This window comes from Cryptomeria japonica, chromosome 1 (assembly GCF_030272615.1).
Source record: "Cryptomeria japonica chromosome 1, Sugi_1.0, whole genome shotgun sequence".
NCBI classification, from domain to species: domain Eukaryota; kingdom Viridiplantae; phylum Streptophyta; class Pinopsida; order Cupressales; family Cupressaceae; genus Cryptomeria; species Cryptomeria japonica.
The window spans coordinates 254,441,243-254,456,076 of NC_081405.1; positions in this window are offsets into that span (position 1 = coordinate 254,441,243).

Genomic DNA, 14,834 nt, shown 5'->3' on the forward strand with positions numbered 1-14,834 from the left:
TTGGTAGTGCTAAGACTATAGAAAGCCAAATACAATCAAAGAAAAGAGTAAAGAAGGTTGAGGCATTTGTAAGGAAAGGATCCAGACAAGCAAAAGCCATTAAGGAAGATATACTAAAGAAAACCGACATAACAGAGGATGAGTTGGCAACTCCACAACCTGAAACTCACCTATCACCGGTAGGTACTTCTTTGGAAAGTGACATGCCAGCAACTTATAAAAGAGTTGTAAGAAAAAGAGATCCCTCACTGAAAACCACACCTTCACCTAGAAGAACAAGGCAAAAGCAACAAGCAGTGAGATCTTCAGTTAGAAAGATCACACCAAAGAAGAAGCTGACACCTAAGAAGAAGAAAAGGAAAAACAAAGACTTGGCACCTCTTGATATACTGCTAAATGAAATCATAGAGGAAGGAAAACTGAAGAACATAGAGAAAATTTATAACACTCTAATAGTTGATGAGAAAGAGCAAGTTTAGAACAGTGTTATATTGCATATGGACATGTACAAGAAATTATTGATGGAAGTAGTAAATGAAATTCCTGATGAATTATTCAAAAGACTTGAGGCCAGAAGGCAAGCAGTGATAGAATTAGATAAGAAAATAAAAATTGAGAAGCTACTTGTTGCATATCCAGTAAACTCCACAAAAGAAATTGATGATTTGATTGCTCAAGCAGATCGGTCAGTATTCTCTACTGCACACCAGCATATTTCACTTATGGCAGGAAGAGTTAATGAAGTGACAGAGGAAACAGAAGATGGATGGGATATATTCCTGGTTGACAAAGAAAAATAAGAAGAGTACAAGATCCCTAAACCTATAAAGGTATATCAGAAAGATAGAGACAAGGGGAAAGGTAAAGTTGGTGGACCACCAAGCATCAAAGTTAAAAACAACCTACCTCCACCGGTGAAAATAACAACTACTGAGGATCAACCAAGAACTAAAAATATGGATGTAGAGGATAACAATCCTAATTCTGAAGTCCTATATACTATGAATATTGATACTCAGAAGATCAACATAATAGTAGACAAAGATACAACTAATAAGTTAGATATGGCTAATGAGCCTTCGGTAGCAGGGGAAATAGAGAAACCGACAAAAGATACAGAGAAAAAGGTAGAGATTGAGGCACAGACTGAGACAACACAACATACAAAGAAACCAATAGAGCTAAAGGCTTCGGGACAACATCAATCGGAACAGGTACATAAGGAAACAGTGCCACCGGTAACTAGTGAAGTAGGAAAACCAGTGCTTAAAGAAATGCAGACACAAATTGACCTACCAGAGGTCAATACAAGCAAGGTTACTTCCACCGGTACTTAGATTGTTGGATCATCATCAGCATTCAAATCAACAAATGTGACTGAGGTATTACTTGACTCTATCAAGAAAATAACTGACTGCAACTCACAGGCTTATAAAGAAACTGATGATTCTATACCAATTTTGAAGGTAATGGCTCTCAATTGTAATATAGATAATAAAGATCCTTTAGGACAATTGGATACATTGTGTAAATATATCTCAGAAAACATTGAGAAAATAAAAGAAGAGTCAGTGAAGGATAAGGTAGAAATTGAAAAATAGAAATTCTTTGATGAGGAAATAAAGAAGCATAATAGATATTTTGACACACTTCTACGGGAACTATGTAATTTGTTGAAAGAATACAAAAATTTGTATAAAGATACATGTAAAACAAACTTTTTGATAGTAGATATTGACAAGAAAATAAGCAAGGCACAGGATGAGATAAATAAACTTGCAGACAGCTTTGTCAACTCACCTGATACACTATCATTTTTTGAAGAGAAGATAGCAAATTTTGAGGAAGAAGTACTCAAATTGGAAACAGAGAAAGAAAGAATAATAAATAAGGCAAAACATTTGAGATCTAAACTAAGTCCAAGATTGGACTATTTAGCATCTCTGTGGAAGGAAATTTCTAAGGCGTTAACACAGGGAAGAAAAACACCGGCAGAGCATTTGCAGCATCTCACCATTACAGTAAAGAGAACTGAGATAGGAATAAAGGATAGTAAGAAGTTTATGGATAGTATAAACTTGATTTTGGGAGATCTTTTTCAGATAATAACTACCCAACTACAAGGTTGAGTTTATGGATAGCTGAACCTACAAACTCTACTGACATCTTGACAACCTTTGTCATTGATGCCAAAGGGGGAGTAGTGGGATGAGAAAATTCAAAACACGGGAATCATATGCTCGGGGGGAGCTCTCACATTTTTGATTAACATTTTTGGTAACATTTTTGGACTACACATTTTGGATACTTTTTGAAATTTCTCATGAGTGTTGCCATCAATGCCAAAGGGGGAGATTGTTGGCATATGCACACTCCAATGAGACATTGTATGTGATTGAAGGTTTTGTCATTGATGGCAACCTTGCAATCCTATGGCACCGGCAAGACATTATACCGGCAAAGCATTACACTGACAAGATAGTGCACCGGCATCAGTAGATCACACTCTACACCGGCACTTAGAACACCGGCACTGGCACAGAAGAAAACAAGTATATCGGCATAGAGGCCGACAAGATTTTTGTTATATAATATTTTGTTTATTATTGTAAGCTGACTTGGAAAATTGTAAAATGAGTCTTATATATAAAGGAGATCATTGTAGACATTTGAATAAGTGAAGTAGGAGCATAAAGGAAAATATTAGGCAGACCTAATGTGCGAAATATAGGTCAAAGGGTATATGTAAAGAATAAAGAAGGAACCTGTACTGAATTTGGCATTGAAGATGCTATTGTAAAGTAGAACAAGTTATTGGATTATTATAATCCTTATTTTAAGTCAGTGTGACTTCCCATTGAGTAGTGAGCTCTAGGCAGTTGGCCTTCCTGCATGTGCAGGCCCCTATTGTAAGTAATATTCTCTTATTAGCCAGTGAGTGAATATTGTGGGTCACAAATCCCATCGAGTTTTTTCCCACACTGGGTTTCCTCGTTAACATCCTGTGTTATGGTGTACTTTTCATGTGGATATTCTTGATTCTGTTAATTGCATTATTTCTTGCATACTGGTACACTATTATATTATGTTCTGCATGTTTTAACTTAAGAAATTCTTATTACCAGTTAGATACTGATTCACCCCCACCTCTCAGTATCTGTGGGACCCCTAACAATTGGTATCAAAGCCTGGTCCTCTATTTTCAGAAGCCTAACAGCTTGAGGAAAAATCTTGACACTGGTAAAGATGGAAAATCTGATGAAGCAACTTGAAGGATCTCTCATAGATTATGATGTAGAGAAATTGAAAAATATCAAATTAGAAGATGATTTAAGGGCAGCTCAGGATATCATTCAATCACTTCTAGAAAACTTTACTATTGCAAGAAATAAGGGAAGAGAACTTTGTGAAAAATTGCAAAATGAAAATGATGAGACAAAAAGAAATCTTGGAAAGAGAACTGGAAATTGCAAATCAACACAAAGAAAATTCAAGAAAAGATCAGAGGAACTTGGCACCTTGCTGAAGAATCAAAAACCTAAAGGTGACACTCCTGGAATTGGCTTTGAAGTTGGTGAAAGCTTCGGTACTGCAAATACTCAGGATCATAGCAAACCGGTAAGACAACCTAATGCTTATAAATTCAATGGAAAATGCTTTAACTGTAATAAGTATGGTCATAGAGCAAATGAATGTAGATCTAGGAATTATCAGAATATCAATACACCCACTGGTCAATGTTCAAAATGCAATAGAATTGGTCACAACTCTGAAAACTGCAGAATGAATGTGAGATGTTATGTTTGTGGAAGATTTGGACATTTATCAAATCAATGCAGAATACAAACCGGCATAGGTTATGGGAAAGCTATTCAGAAGAAAAATGTAACTTGTTATGCATGTAAAAAGATTTGGCATATTGCTAAATTTTGTAGAAGTAAAGGAACACCGGTAGACAACAAAAGTGCTAGCTTGAAAGGTAAAGAAAAAGTTGAAGAGGTTAAGAAAGAATTCTCAAAACAATGGATTAGAAAAGCTGATCTAAATATTGGGAATACTTCTCCACCAGTAGAACCAACCAATGCTTCACCGGTAGGACAAAGTGATGCTTCACCCAAAGGACAGAGAAGTGCTCCACCGGCAGGAAGTTCTTCATCTAATTGATGAAATTTTCCTTGAGGATTTGGCAATCAAATGACACATGTGCTAATTATTCCCTCGGTTAGAGATAAGAATTTGAAAATTACTTATTACTGGCAGACAATGTTAAGTGAATACTTAACCGGCATGCAATTAATGTCGTAGATGGTGAAAAGACATTATAAAAGTAAGGTTTTGGTTCCATTTTATTTTGCCATGAATTTAAATTTTTAGAGAGTGCGCAGATTCTGAGCTAGGCATTTCGAGCAAGAAGCAAGCACACTCTAAGCAATCATCCATCCAAGGTAGTAAAAGGTATTTAATCATGGCATCCACCTCTGCAATTGATTACATAGAAAACCCTACTGTTGATGAAGTAATAAAAAGACCTAGGCCCATATTTCAGGTAGTTCCCGAGATAGCAAAGAAGGATGATACCTTAGGTGCTTTTTCTCAAATCCCTAATGGAGTTGTATATGCTGAAGACCCCCGAATGTACATCCACTGCAACATTGAAGAGTTAGGAGATGAGGAAGTCAAAACCATGTATAAAACCATGATATGTGATAATACCGACAATGTTAAAGATGAACACAAGATTATTGAAACCCTAGGATTTATAGAAATCCTTAGCATTCCTGAATTTCCTAAGGATGTGATTAGGATAGTTTTAAGCAGAGTACATGGAGAATTTTTCTGGTTAGATGTAATCCATTAGATCACCAAGGAAGCTGTGAAAGCTGTCACAGGGTTACCGACCACTGGTAAGAGACCAGATAAAACCAAGAAGGTTCCTAATGACCTAGTTATAAAACTAACTGGTGCAACATTTGACAAGAGGTCTCTAAGGGTTAATGATGTAAAAGATATCAATGTGAGATTCATCAGTATGATATTAGGTTATAATGCCACTCATGCTAATAGACTTAATTCAGTTTCAAGTTTATGCATTAAGAGTGCTTATGATATGGTAACAGACAATGCAAAAATTGACACATGTGAATGGTTAAAGGATGAACTAATTGACAACCTTGGAAAGATCAAGAAGGACAAGAAAGGAACTTTTAGATTTGGAAATCTGTTAGTATGCCTAATGCTACACATAACAAAACAGGTTCCCGGTATAGGTTATAAAGAACTTGGATATGACATACCGGTAGGAAAACAATTGACTGAACTATTCAATAACATGGGTGAGAACAAGGAAAACAATATTAATGACTTCTTTCTAGCATTAAAGACCAAAATGAAGAAAAGAGTAAGGTTATCTCAGAAAATAGTAGACAAATACAAATATGATATATGCTTTGTTATTAAGAAAGATGAAATCTGGATGGAAGCAGTCATCCCAAGGACAATTTGTGTAACCAAGATGGGCTATGAAATAGATGACCACATAGTTGAAACATATGCTAAAGCACTTTTGGAAGCCCCAAAGGAACCTAAGGAAGAAGTAGTTGGTATTGCTGAGACTATAGAAAGCCAAATACAATCAAAGAAAAGAGTAAAGAAGGTTGAGGCATTTGTAAGGAAAGGATCCAGACAAGCAAAACCCATTAAGGAAGATGTATTAAAGAAAACCGACATAACAGAGGATGAGTTGGCAGCTCCACAACCTGAAACTCACCTATCACCAGTAGGTACTTCTTCGGAAGGTGACATGCCAGCAACTTTTAAAAGAGTTGTAAGAAAGAGAGATCCCTCATCAGCAACCACACCTTCACCTAGAAGAACAAGGCAAAAGCAACAAGCAGTGAGATCTCCGGTTAGAAAGGCCACACCAAAGAAGAAGCTGACACCTAAGAAGAAGAAAAGGACAAATAGAGATTTGGCACCTCTTGATATACTACTAAATGAAATCATAGAGGAAGGAAAACTGAAGAACATAGAGAAAATTTATGACAATCTAATAGCTGATGAGAAAGAGCAAGTTTAGAACAGTGTTATATTTCATATGGACATGTACAGGAAATTATTGATGGAAGTAGTAAATGAAATTCCTGATGAATTATTCAAAAGACTTTAGGCCAGAAGGCAAGCATTGATAGAATTAGATAAGAAAATAAAAATTGACAAGCTACTTGTTGTATATCCGGTAAACTCTCCAAAAGAAATTGATGATTTGATTGCTCAAGAAAACCAGTTAGTATTCTCTGTTGCACACCGACATATTTCACTAATGGCAGGAAGAGTTAATGAAGTGACCGAGGAAATAGAAGATGGATGGGATATATTTCTGGTTGACAAAGAAAAACAAGAAGAGCACAGGAACCCTAAACCTATAAAGGTATATCAAAAAGATAGAGACAAGGGGAAAGGTAAAGTTGGTGGACCACCAAGCATCAAAGTTAAAGACAACCTACCTCCACCGGTGAAAATAACAACTACTGAAGATCAACTAGCAACTGAAAATATGGATGTAGAGGATAACAATCCTAATTCTGAAGTCCTATATACTATAAATGTTGATACTCATAAGATCAACATAATAGTAGACAAAGATACAACTAATAAGTCAGATATGGCTAATGAGCCTCCGGTAGCAGGGGAAATAGAGAAACCAGTAGAAGATACAGAGAAAAAGGTAGAGACTGAGGCACAGACTGAGACAACACAACATACAGAGAAACCAACAGAGCTAAAGGTTCCGGAACAACATCAATGGGAACAGGTACATAAGGAAATAGTGCCACCGGTAACTAGTGAAATAGGAAAACCAGTGCTTAAAGAAATGCAGACACAAACTGACCTACTAGAGGTCAATACAAGCATGGTTACTTCCACCGGTACTCAGATTGTTGGATCATCATCAACATTCAAATCAACAAATGTGACTGAGGTATTACTTGACTCTATCAAGAAAATAACTGACTGCAGCTCACAGGCTTATAAAGCAATTGATGATTCTATACCAATTTTGAAGGTAATAGTTCCCAATTGTAATATAGATAATAAAGATTCTTTAGGACAATTGGATACATTGTGTAAATATATCTCAGAAAACATTGAGAAAATAAAGGAAGAGTTAGTGAAGGATAAGGTAGAAATTGAAAAACATAAATTCTTTGATGAGGAAATAAAGAAGTGTAATAGAGATTTTGACACACTTCTACTGGAACTATGTAATTTGTTGAAAGAATACAGAAATATGTATAAAGATACATGTAAAACAAACTTTTTGATTGTAGGTATTGACAAGAAAATAAGCAAGGCACAGGATGAGATAAATAAACTTGCAGACAGCTTTGTCAACGCACCTGATACACTATCAGTTTTTTAAGAGAAGATAGCAAATTTTGAGGAAGAATTACTCAAATTGGAAAGAGAGAAAGAAAGAATAATAAATAAGGCAAAACATTTGAGATCTAAACTAAGTCCAAGATTGGACTATTTAGCATCTCTGCGGAAGGAAATTTTTGAGGCATTAACAAAGGGAAGCAAAACACCGACAGAGCATTTGCAGCATCTCATAGGTACAATAAAGAGAACTGAGACAACAATAAAGGATAGTAAGAAGTTTATGGATAGTATAAACTTGATTTTAAGAGATCTTTTTTAGATAATAACTACCCAGCTACAAGGTTGAGTTTATGGATAGCTGAACCTACAAACTCTACTGACATCTTGACAACCTTTGTCATTGATGCCAAAGGGGGAGTAGTGGGATGAGAAAATTCAAAACACAAGAATCATATGCTTAGGGGGAGCTCTCACATTTTTGATTAACATTTTTGGTAACATTTTTGGACTACACATTTTGGATACTTTTTGAAATTTCTCATGAGCATTGCCATCAATGCCAAAGGGGGAGATTGTTGGCATATGCACACTCCAATGAGACATTGTATGTGATTGAAGGTTTTGTCATTGATGGCAACCTTGCAATCCTATGGCACCAGGAAGACATTATACCGGCAAAGCATTATACCGACAAGATAGTGCACCGGCATCAACAGATCACACTCTATACCGGCACTCAAGACACCGGCACTGACACAGAAGAAAACAAGTATACCGGGATAGAGGCCGACAAGATATTTGTTCTATAATATTTTTTTTATTATTGTAAGCCGACTTGGCAAATTGTAAAATGACTCATATATAAAGGAGATCATTGTAGACATTTGAATAAGTGAAGTAGGAGCATAAAGGAAAATATTAGACAGACCTAATGTGCGAAATATAGGTCAAAGTGTATATGTAAAGAACAAAGCACAAACTGGTATTGAATCTGGCATTGAAGATGCTATTGTAAAGCAGTACAAGTTATTGGATTAGTATAATCCTTATTGTAAGTCAGTGTGACTTCCCATTGAGTAGTGAGCTCTAGGCAGTTGGCCTTCCTACATGTGTAGGCCCCTATTGTAAGTAATATTCTCTTATTGGCCAGTGAGTGAATATTGTGGGTCACAAATCCCACCGAGGTTTTTCCCACATCGGGTTTCCTCATTAACATCCTATGTTATGGTGTACTTTTCATGTGGATATTCTTGATTCTATTTATTGCATTATTTCTTGCATACCGGTAAACTGTTATATTATGTTTTGCATGTTTTAACTTAAGAAGTTCTTATTACCGGTTAGATACTGATTCATCCCCCCTCTCAGTATCTGTGCGACCCCTAACACTTGAATAATGCATTTCATATCATCTCCATAGTTAATCATGATCAAATAGCTACTCAACTCTTGAGTTGTCACTTTCGAGGTCATTGCTTTGCTGAGAGCCCATCAATCCAACACTTTTAAGGTCCTCAAGATTAGAGGAAAATGGGACATTTCAAGGAAGGCTTATGGTTTGCATCTTTGATTTAGTTTTCAATTAAGCTTTTCAATTACATCTTATTGTCTCATTATATGTGTATGCCTTCTTACTAACAACATTTTTAGCATCACATTAATTGGCGCCCACCATGGGGCCTAGCCCCTTTGATCTTTAACAAGTTTGCTTGCAGGAAATTTCATTGACAGGTTGATTAGCTCTTTTGGAGTGCAAATTAGCTCTGTTGGGCTCTAGAATTGCATTCTTCGCCTCTTTTGTGGCATTCTGACACCTCAAATGACATTTATGGGAGATTCCTCAACTCTGTTTTTATTTTTTTCTATAATTTAGCGCTTTCAATCTATACTTTATCATTCTTGGCATGTATGGTATCGTTTTTGGCACATTTAGCAGCATTTTCAGTCTGTTTGATAGCGTTTTTGGTTTGCAGAACAGCGTTTCTGGCACATATGATGGTGTTCTTGGTCAATTTGATGGCGTTTTCAGTTTTTTATTAATTTTGCAAATATTGTATGTTGCATTCCTCATTTCTACTTCTGGACTGTCATTTTCTCGAACCTAATTTGCAGATTGTTGGTTTTGCAGGTACTTATTTTGCTATGAAAGACCAGAGTCATAAACTATTTCACCACCAAAGAATGTAATATAAACTACTAACTTTGTTTGCAGTCATGGGATTTTGCATTTATATTTGTTAAATTAGGCACATAGACTAATTATAATGGAAATGAACAAACATTTCTTGCATGTCTTGATGATAGGTGAGTATGCTCTCACCTTTCTTAGGTGATCAGAAAGCTAGACTCATCCTTTGCTTTCAAAAGTGCATATCTTTAGAGGGCATGTCACAGTGGGAAAAAGTAATCACCCTGTGAGAACGACCCAAGTGAGTACAGCTGGACCTAAGCATTCCAACTCACTATAAGAAATAGGTCTCTGATGATTAAAGTCTCAGAGAATGGGATTATTTGAGTTTTCTCTTTGAGATCTCTCATATCGAGCATTTTGTAGGGCCTCACAATCTCAATCACGTTTACGTGACTACAGCTGTTTTGGTACCTTGTCGGGCTATAAGCCTCAATCATGCTTGCATGACTTTAAGGGGTAATTTCAAATAGAATTCCTGACTAAGAACTATAAAAATAGAAGCTACCCGATTCACCTCTGAAAGGGTGATAATCTTTGTGCAAGAGAGATAGTAACTCTCCCAAGACACTTGCCATATCGTGCCCCCATTAGCGTTTGGAGTCGGATAATACGACATTGAGAATCCATTGTGTGATGCTCAGTGGTCGTATTCTGATTAGCTATTGGGTGTGTACCTAAGTCAGCAAGCAAATGTTTTCATTCTCAGCCAATCTCCTTAGGATAGACTGATGATGTGTTTTTAATTGTTAAAAACCTTTGGGACAAAAATACAATCTGAATTCTGTGTTTGTAAGTCAAGTCAAGATATAATCCATTGAAATACAACAAACATTAAACACTCAAACTTCAAACTATAAATTTCACAAGTTTTGCAGCAGATTAGCTCTTTCAATCCAAACAGTTGCATCTACAATCCAAATAGTCGCATCTACAGTCCAAACAGTCGCATCTACAGTCTAAACAGTCGCACCCTCAGTCCAAATAGTCACATTTTTAATCCAAATGTCAGCTCTCTTGGTGTTAATATAAAATTTCTCATATTTCAACATTAACTCTCAAAGGTTGAGCATATTAGAGTTTCTGGTTGGTCTGTTAGAGTTTCTTTGAGTCTAAAATTCATAGAGTTGGGTCAAAATTGTAATCTTCTAAGTTCAAACACTAAATTTGCTAAACCTACATATCATTATTTGAACTTTAGAGTCACTGTATTGCAGAACAGAGTTCCTGGTCTGTCAGTCAACATTTTTGGTCTATATGACAACATTTCTAGTCAGCATAGTAGTGTTTTTGGTAAGTTTGTCATAATTTCTGGTCCAAACAACAGCGTTTTTGGTCCAAACAACATCATATCTGGTCCAAACAACAACGTTTCTGGTAGGTTTGTCAGTTTTTCTAGTTAGTATAGCAGAGTTCCTGGTCATTTTGTTAGTGTTTCTGGTAAACTGCATCAAAATCAGAAAACAAAAACAACACATTTCTCAAATAGTCAAACATAGAAAGTAGGTCATCTTGTTGGGTCATTCAATTAGGTTATCTTCTGTCAAAAATAGATTCAAGAAAAAGACACACAAAGGTTTCAAATATTCACCTCAAACAAGTTAAAGATCAAACACCTTAAAGTGCAACACCACATTGTCTTTGATCGTTCAAACATAGTTTCTCATCGGGATCTATCATCCTTTAATCATGAAACTACAACGCATGATCAAAATAACCTCATTCTTTATCATAGGATATATCATTCCTACTTGAACTTGGTCATATCAAAAATCACAAAATTTGCACTCCAAAACTAACATTTAAAAACTTGTAAACAAGAAAATACTTGAAAAGATCATTTCATGTCTATCTGTAGCATCCTAAAATTGCGAAACTTGCAATTTCGACTGCATTTGGGTCTTCACGATGGCGGCGCAATGTTGAACCTGAATGGAGACCCCAAAACCTATTTACGACATCAAAAACTGCACCTTTCTGCACCTTGGCCTGATCCTCCTTGCACCTTGCTGTCCCGGGAGGTGGGACCATGGCACCCAGCGCCCTGGTCCCTGGCCCTATTTTGGGCCCGGTCTCTTGTTGGGCATCGGATCTTTAAGTTTGCAAATTGGAAAATAATGTTCCTAGGTCGGCCTAAGGTTGGAAAAATCAGTCTCCTAACCCTAATTGACAAGTATATAAACTACTTTTCCTCTCCTAGAAAGGGGTAAGGAAGGAAGTAAGCAAAGGAAAGACGCGGAAGTGATATTCAAACATTCAAACATTCAAGCATTCAAGCATTCCTTCAAGCAATTGAGCATTCTAAGTCTCCATTCAAGGCTAGGTGTTGCATTCAAGACAAGGATTCAACCATTGAAGAGGAGATCACTTACAACATACAACATACAACATCATTACACCTTCGCATGTAAGAATACAAACATTCTTACAACAAGGTATCAGTACTTGATTACATTACAAACACTTACATTTACAGCATTCTCATTTCTTGGTTAATTCCAAAATTGGGGTTTGACCTAAAGGCAAACCCCTAATCCCTAACCCCCCAATCATCCTCTCTTTTCTGTGTGTAGGTTGCAAGTACGCAGCTGTAATTGAAGATCTGGAATCCTTGTGCAGAGACGAACAGATCCCCCTTCGTTTCGCGGATTTCTCGGAGGACCGTGTGCACTCCGGGTGCCATCGTCCCATCAACTTTCGCTCAAACTCACAGGACAGCATCATCTCGACATTTTACTACTAATTTCAGGTCTGTAGCTTCATCCCGTGTCCCAATCTCCGTCTACAAGCGAATCTTTCTTACTTTTACATACATTCCTAGTTCAATCCTTCTATCTACATCCTTTACAAAAGAGTGTATCCTTGCTGTCTCAACCCTTGAAACTCATTTAGAATCCAGTCTTGCATTGTGTGGGATTGGATCTTGTGGGTTTCAACCCCTCTTTTGAATGTAAAGTCTCTCCTAAGTGAAAACCGTCAATCCTAGTGACCTCCTTTCTCTCTCTATGGAGTGGGGGAACACCTAGGGTTCGATTTTCCGCTTTACATTTTGGTGAACCCGACATGAACATCCTAATTCTAATTATTCATGGTTAGATCTGAAAACTTTTTGCTTCCTTAATTACATTTCCATGTTTGATCTTTTGCAAATTTTAGAGGTTAATTGCATAAAAAACCCTAAATTCTCTTTTTAGTAATTGAGCTTGTGAAATGTTTAATTGTTAATGCTTCTTTCAGATCTACCCTTCTATTGCAAATTGTCAATTCATATTTGTGCTCTAATTCTAAAAATTAAGTGGTTAAGTGTCAAAACCCTAATTTTTAAAACCCTCTTGATTCAACCTTTGACTGATGATTTCACTGATCAAAACACCTCCAAATCAGCTGTAACTTTGGATTCCACAACAAAATCACAATATCTCTCATCCCTGAAAATTTTGAAAAAAGTTGCGAGGACCGTGTGCACCCCGAGCGCCTTCGTCCCTGACATTTTTTCTGAAATTTTGGGAGCTAGATCTTACTGTATTTTTCTGCTAGAATCTAGAATCTTGGCTGATTTCATCAATTCTAACACTTTCAAAATTAAAGTCAAAGTTGGTCTAGCGATTGCTTGGATTAAGGCTTCTAATCATTCAAAAATTGTTGAAATTGAAATTTTGTGTTAAAATTGTGTTTCTTACTGTCCTAAATCTGAAAAGTGTGTTGGCATTCATTCGAAGTTTCAGTGCTTTATTCAAATTTTTGCAATTTGTGACTTTTGAAATTAAGTGTTTAATTGCAACAACTTTGATTTCTTCTTTCAAAATTGAATTTTGCATGAAATTGAGTCAACTTTTAAATTTCAAAGCTTGCATTGCTTTCAGTATTCCCTCTAAAATCATAAAATTCAAAATTTCAGTTTCCCTCTCTTTTTCAAAATTCAAATTTTGCATTTTTCAACAATCTTGGTAGGGTTCAATTTTGAGATTGCAACTTTAATTTGGCCTATCTACAGATCGTAAAATCACTCAATTTTTTCAGATTAGCTTTAAAATCATCATAACTTTCATCCCTAAAAATTTTGAAAAAAGTTGCGAGGACCGTGTCCACTCCGTTTGCCATGGTCCCCGATATTTTTTCTGAAACTTCAGGAGATTATCATGATTGTATTTAACAGCTTAAATCTAGGAGATTGGCTGATTTTATTGAAATTTGCTACCTCTAAATTCGAAAATAAATTCAAAATTCAAGATCTCAGTTTTCAAGATAACAATTAAAATTAAGTGCTACCCCCTTGGCCCTAATTTTTAATTGTGCCTACCTTTCTTGGAAGTTGTGCATGAGTTTTACAACAATAAGCCCTACTTACACTATTCCCGTTAGACGAAGCCTTAGAATTAAGTCTTTCCAAGGTTTAATTACCGAGGAGATGGAACCTAATTTGAATGGCCTTTTTAATGAGGACATGGGTAATTCCTCTAATCCTCTTAATGATGAAGAAGCTCTCCATGAGGTTTCTGTAGAACAACTTTCGAAATTGGATAACCAATTTGATGATTTTCAGCGATGGATGTCTCAAGAATATCCCGATAGTCAAGCTCTTTCATTGATTAAGGGTCTAAAATGTATGGTTCAAAGTGATAAGAATGGAATTGATATTTTGCGTGGTATTGCACACATTGTGGATTTGAATGTGATGCCTATGAAGAGTTGTGCCGAAACTTTAGGTTATACACAACCTCCTACTCAAGTCAATCATTCTATTCCTTTGACAACTTCTATTGCTAGTATACCTACTTTTACATCAAACATAATGACTACTTCAATACAAAACATTCCACCTATGATCACTAGTCATGGGGGCAATCCTTCTTGTTCAATCAACCCTCTCCCTTCATTCAATCTGACTTCATCATTCATTCCTTCAATGAGTGTCCCTATTACATCTCCATAAATGAACATGATGCAAGGGGGCAATTCGTTTAACCATTCCATTCCTCCTTGTAGTGTTCCTTTTTTCCAATCATCTCCTATGACTAACTATCATAGTGTCCCACCACCTTACTCTCAATCAATACCTTCTTTTCATAACATAATACCTCCATCGCAATCTAACACGTCTAATATGAACTCTTCGACTGAAGCGACCATTAACAATCTTGCACAAACTGTCTCTTCTTTACAGCAACAAATTGCCTCTATGAATCAATCTAAGTTTAGTGTGCCCACATTTGATGTTGCGAGCCCACTTTCTCTTGACATTGTTCGAGCTATCCCCCCTAAGCAT